The sequence below is a fragment of the Penaeus japonicus genome, unplaced genomic scaffold, assembly GCF_977035675.1.
Source record: "Penaeus japonicus unplaced genomic scaffold, GWHDUDI00000001_assembly GWHDUDI00000039, whole genome shotgun sequence".
NCBI lineage: Eukaryota > Metazoa > Arthropoda > Malacostraca > Decapoda > Penaeidae > Penaeus > Penaeus japonicus.
Genome location: NW_028234441.1, coordinates 16,256,681 through 16,261,680, shown reverse-complemented (window position 1 = coordinate 16,261,680; position 5,000 = coordinate 16,256,681).

The window sequence follows — 5,000 nt, the reverse complement described above, 5'->3', positions numbered from 1 at the left end:
CCCACATACAAGCAATGTCCAACCCGGACTTGTTAAAGAGAGAGAGAGAGAGAGAGAGAAAGAGAGAGAGAGAGAGAGAGAGAGAGAGAGAGAGAGAGAGAGAGAGAGAGAGAAGAGAGAGAGAGAAGAGAGAGAAGAGAGAGAAAGAGAGAGAGAGAGAGGAGAGAGAGAGAGAAGAGAAAAGAGAGAAAGAGATAGAAGATAGAGAGGAGTGAGAGAAAGAAGAGAAGAGAGAGAGAGAGAGAGAGAGAGAGAGAGAGAGAGAGGAAAGAGAGTGAGGGCGAGAGAGAGAGAGAGAGAGAGAGAGAGAGAGAGAGAGAGAGAGAGAGAGAGAGAGAGAGAGAGAGAGAGAGAGAGAGAGAGAGAGAGAGAGAGAGATGCGGAGGGACAGATGTGCCGTCTGTTCTTCGAAATGCAAATCAGTAGTTTATATCAAAGGGAGACAAGACATTCTTGTGGAAAAAATCTTGAGTCTCATGCCCTATATAACTTGCTTAATTACTCATTTAAATCATTGGATAAAAGATATCATGTTGGTGGCTACATCACCGGACACTTCACTATATCACTCAGACTTTCTTCTTCGCAAACCATTGAGGCATTGTAGAGTTTTGCCAAAGAATATGATATTAACTTATACAATATACATGCCATTCCCTTATTTCAGCACATTGTTTAAGAAGACCATGCAACGTTATCATTTCCAAGAAGAAAGAAAATAGAGCTTAGGGACGGAAGTGATGAAAGTAGGAAGTGGAGGAAGCCAAAAAGTCGAGTAAGTTCCTCATAGCTTCCATGGAAGAGCTCACTCGACACATTCCCCGGAGTCGCCTGCACCTGCTGCAAGTTAGAGTCCGGAGGTGAATCAAGTACAAGTGGCAGAGAAAAGGGAGAGATGGCAGCGGAGGAAGGCCATTGTGGTTGAAGTTCGGGTTATTGCTTTGACTTGACTTGACCTGACCGTGATCGTGACCCTGAGGAATTGGAGGATGTCGAAGGGCCTCGAATTCTCGTATTGGAAGTGATTAATCGACTTGGCACTGTATTGATATCGGTATAGCATTCTCCTTGACACACTGAGAACAGAAATGATAAACAAAGGTGCGAAGTATTTTCAGTACGGTGAGGAGCTTTTCCTACCAAATAGATAACCACTTTTTGAACAAAACTGTTGAAGAGGAAATCGGGAAGATGTCATGTTGAGGAATGGGTTCACTCACGGCTGTTCTACCCCCCCCCCCTCCCCTTAAAAAGAGGCATTTTGCATCTGTTGTCTCCTCTATTCCCGCTTAGATAACAATACTCAAAGGAGAGTGGATTCACCCAACAGAAAACACTTCGAATGATCAGCGTTCATCAAAATGATAAGAATCATCGGGAATGCTTCACACAGTGGAAAGAAATTGAAAGAAATTTACCTGAAAACAAGGGAGCTGTTGGTGTAATGTGTGACAGCTCGACATAAAACCTCCACTGCATAAAATTCCTTGCGACTCAGACTCTAGCTTTAAGCTGAAGCCCTGTTCCCTGGCGTCCCTGCCTCTATGTCCGCCTACCCTACACCTAGATTCTTCAACCAGTCAAAATGATATCTTGATGCTAGTGGATACATGCTCACAGGAACGTATACGCACCGCAATGCCGTATTGCGATTATACTTCAACACCATAACTATGCTCAATGTGTGATGTGATATTTCAGGACGATTTAGGTGCCCACTTATCAAGGGAATCACAAATGACTCGAGAAATACCTCATTTTTTTCTCTAGATTGATCCTCCCCCCTCCCTGGAAATTAACTCCCCCCCCTCCTCGTCAAAAAAATGATCTAGATATCTCCTTAGTAACCAAAACACTGGTCATCTTTGACCCTGTTTTGGAAGACCTCCTTATTCACGGGGAAATAAATCGTGGATCCACGTATAATCTTCCACTGGGTGTTCATGACGAATTCATCCACATGATGTCATCCATTGTTCGCCAGAATGTACCGAGAAGCTTTCGTAAAGTAAATGCTAAGGTACTTGACTTTACTTTAGATCAGGTACACCATGAGAAGCTGTCAGAAATAGTGAGGGAGATGGAAGATAAATTTGAGAGGAAAATAGGCCGTGTTTGGAAGTCCTTTCTCCTATTCATCCAAATAAGCCAGACGGATCTGAGAGCTCGAAAACGTCCTGAAACAGCTAAAAATAAAAACACGCAGCTACGATATTGTGGGTCACAGTGCTATGGTTGAGCATTGTGGTATTTATCAAGGAATAACTGAGGAAAACAACCTGACGGTATTTGTGAACCCTCTCACCTTGACGAGTGTGCAGTACACCCAGCCAATCAGGAGTAATGGTTACGTTTTTTTAAACTCCACGTATTCTTCTCTCGCCCAACATAACGATGGGGAAAAGCTCAGACCGACGTCCCTGGGGTTGTTAAGTCGCAGTTCGAAACCGGGAGGAGTCTATGGGTAAGAGGAATGCAGACCGTCAACAAGTATCCTTAGGAGATACTTAGCACCCTGGGTATAAAAGACAATGAAAACGAAGTAATAAAACACGTGACACAAAGCATGACCTTCCATGAGGCTGCCCCGGATTCGAAAGACCTCCGAGATCCTCTGGACAATGAAAGAGACATGTTAACAGGTGAATCACTCAAAAAAGGACTCTCTGAAAGAAGGAAAAGTTGAAGTAGAGACGAAAGAAACGAATGGCTGGAGAGAACTCGAGAGGCATTGGGTTAACAGCGAAGAAGGAAACGGGAAGGGTCATGAGAGGAACCTTCGACCGCCCTCACAGTGGACGAAAGGTTCTCTCGTTTACATGGCATCGACGCCAAGTTCGTGATCATTCTCAGAGTCGAACTTGGTCACGGCGCTGACGATAACAACTTAATGCAAAAGTGAAGAAATTTGAACGACTTTTTGTATCTTATATTAAAGGACAGTAACTGCATTTAAACAAAAAAAATGGACATCAGAACGTCGCCTTCAAATCAAAGCCAATATGGAAGTATCAAGATTTATGATTTCTCGATTTTATTGTACAGCACGGAGCCTCCTCCCCAATATTCACATTCCTGTTAATGTAATGCTAACCATTACTACTTCCAAAGTCAGCTGTGAGAGATAATTCAACAACTTAAAACGCATATATTCGTGAGAAAGATGGTAGACTGCAGTAACGGTCAGGGAGGTAAAATTTGTATTTCATATATTCGTGTTAGGGTTAAACAAGTCAAAGTGACCTTACTCTACTGCGTTTAGACAAAGAAGAAAATAACTTTATGCATGGACTTATTTGCATCAGTGAAAGCATTTGCAGTTTTCATGCAGTGTCATAATCTGTGAATCATAAGACTAACGAGCCTAGCTTGTATTTTTAGGCGATATATTAGTAAGATTATCTAAATGGTGGGTGTTGCATGTTTAGACGGGGGACAGTTGCACTGCTTATCGTAGTACACCCCTGAGACAACGCGAGAGAGAGAGAGAGGAAGAGAAGGGGAGAGAGAACCAGAGGGAGAAAATGAGAGTGGGGGATGCAGATATATAGGTAGATAATAAAAAGAAAACAGGTAGGTCGATAGAGAGAAGGACGGATAGACACATATATGGATATAGAGTTAAAGAGAGAGAGAGAGTGAGAGATATATAGAGAGAGAAAAATAAAAGAGAGAGAGCAAAAAAAAAAAAAGAGAAAGAAAGAAAGAAAGAAAAAGAGAGAGAAAAGAGAAAGAAAGAAAGAGAGAGAGAAAGAGAAAGAAAGAATGAGAGAGAGAATTAAATAGAAAGAGGGAGGGAAGCAGAGAGATACACACGCAAACGCACAGATACATAATGAATACGAGATCTGTGCATAAATTCACATATATTTCCCTCTTTCCTTCTCTTTCCAATTTCTATCTTCTTTCCCTCCTCTTCTCTTTGTCTCCGTTCCTCCCCAAACGACGTACTGTTTAAAGAACGATAAAGAAGGATGTTTGTCCCTTCTGTAAATTGAATTGAGTTGTTTGTCGTTGAGGGGAACATGTTTTTCTTGTGTCCTTTAATGATTCTGTGTGTCTGTATGCATATATGTATGTCTGTGTATGTGTGCGGGGGGAGGGAAGGTTGCCTGTGTGGGTTGGGGGGTGGGGGGTTGTGTGTGTGGGGGGGGAGGGGGGGCGAATGTGTAAATCTGTTTCGTGTATGCATACTTTTTGTATGTGTGGTCGACGGTTGTGTTCGAATGTGTAAATCATGTTATGCTTACGTCTATTTGTAAGTTTGACGGTTTTATGAGCGTTTTTTTGTTTGTTTTTTCTTTCGTATCTGTGCGAGAGAGAGAGAGTCAATGCGAGAGAATCCGCATGTGTATCTGTATAGGGGTCCGAACGTGTAAAGCATTTTTACGTACCCGTGTACTTGCATATGTACATTAGACGCTTTTATATTTACGATAATCTATCAATCATGACTTATTCCCCACGTAGGTAATACGAAACAAAGAATATAAAAAAAAAGTAGAGGAAAAAAATATATATATAACAAATTTTCAGGCCGCGTTCTGGAAACACGTCATCTTCTCCTTCTATAAATCATGCTCTGAGGGTTGCAACAACCTTGACCTGGGGGGGAGGGGAGGGGGAGGGGGAGGAGGCGCGGGGGAGAGGGAGAAGAGGGGGGAGGGGGAGGGAACGGAGATGAGAGAGAGGAGGAGAGAGGGAGTATGGGGGAAACGAGGGGGAGTGGTATGGCGGAAGAGGGGAGAGGAGGGGTGAGAGAGGGGGAGGGGGAAAGAGGGGGAACTGGGAAGAGGAGAGGGAGAGGGAGAGGGGACCCGGGGGAGGGGGCACTGGGAAAGAGAGAAGGGGAGAAGGGGGGGGGAGGAGGCACTAGAGAAGAGCGGAGGGATCCTGGAATCACGGCCAGGCTATAGACGGGGGTTCCCTTGCAACATTGCAAAGAAAAATGGAAAAATAGATGACGACTTGACAAGGAAACTGAACAGAAGTGAAGTTTA